Source organism: Tupaia chinensis, unplaced genomic scaffold, assembly GCF_000334495.1.
Source record: "Tupaia chinensis unplaced genomic scaffold, TupChi_1.0 Scaffold000067_2, whole genome shotgun sequence".
NCBI classification, from domain to species: Eukaryota; Metazoa; Chordata; class Mammalia; order Scandentia; family Tupaiidae; genus Tupaia; species Tupaia belangeri.
In genome coordinates this window covers 90,854-91,842 of record NW_006159527.1, presented here as the reverse complement: position 1 = coordinate 91,842, position 989 = coordinate 90,854, and positions in this window count along the sequence as shown.

Below are 989 nucleotides of genomic sequence, written 5' to 3'. Positions count from 1 at the left end.
GGGAGGAACCTCAGTTTCTAAGTGTCGTTCGTGTGTGGGAGGAAGCAGGCCACGTGCTTCTGACATTCTGGATTGGATCGGTTTCACCCTGCGGTGTCATCGATCCCATCAACAGAGAGTTAGCTCTGGACTCCAGAATCTACAGGCTCCGATCAGACTCTGATTCTGTGGACGGGCTTGATGCCTTCAGGGTGTCCCCGACCCTTCCTCGTGCTCGTGTCTGCAGGGACTGAACCTCTGGGACTCACGCTTCCAGGGTGCGGAGGCTGACCTGTGGAGGTCAGGTGAGATGGGCCTGCTCCCTCCATTAGAGTCCCCTGTCAGCGCCCCCCACACCTTCTCTGTCAGGTTTCTGCCATGGGGCGCATGCTGGAGAGACAGCACAAGGGAAAGTGAGAACTCACCCCCAAGGTGGGGGGTGATGGCCACACTGCAGTCCCTTCTCCTCCTGGGCTTTCGGGCATGCACACACACACAGGCCCAGCGCGAAGTTCAAGCCACCAGGTCGGGACTCCAACCATGATCGGCCATGTGGGAGTCAAGCACCTTAATCACCACACCACCTGCTGGCCCCAGACCCCCCCACACACACACTTTTTTTTTAATTGCCAGAGGGTGCATGTGCTCACTAGAGAAAGGTAAAGAAACAGGGACCTGCAGCTGGCGTAATGGCTATGTCGCTGGACTCCCACGTAGCCGACGCAGTTCGAGTCCTGGACTCAGTGGCTTAAACAACGCCAGGTTCGTGTGCATGTGTGCCCAAGATCCCGAGAGGAGAATGGAGGAGAAGGGATTGCGGCGTGGCCATCCCCCGGGGGGTGATTTCTTGCTTTCTGTCACTCTGTCTCTGTCTTCCTGGTGAGCGCACACACCCTATAGCAAAAACCTCTCAAAAAACAAAAACGGGGACCAGCAGTTAGTGTAATGGCTATGTCGCTGGACTCCCACGTAGTTGACCATGGTTTGAGTCCCGGACCTGGCGGCTTAAA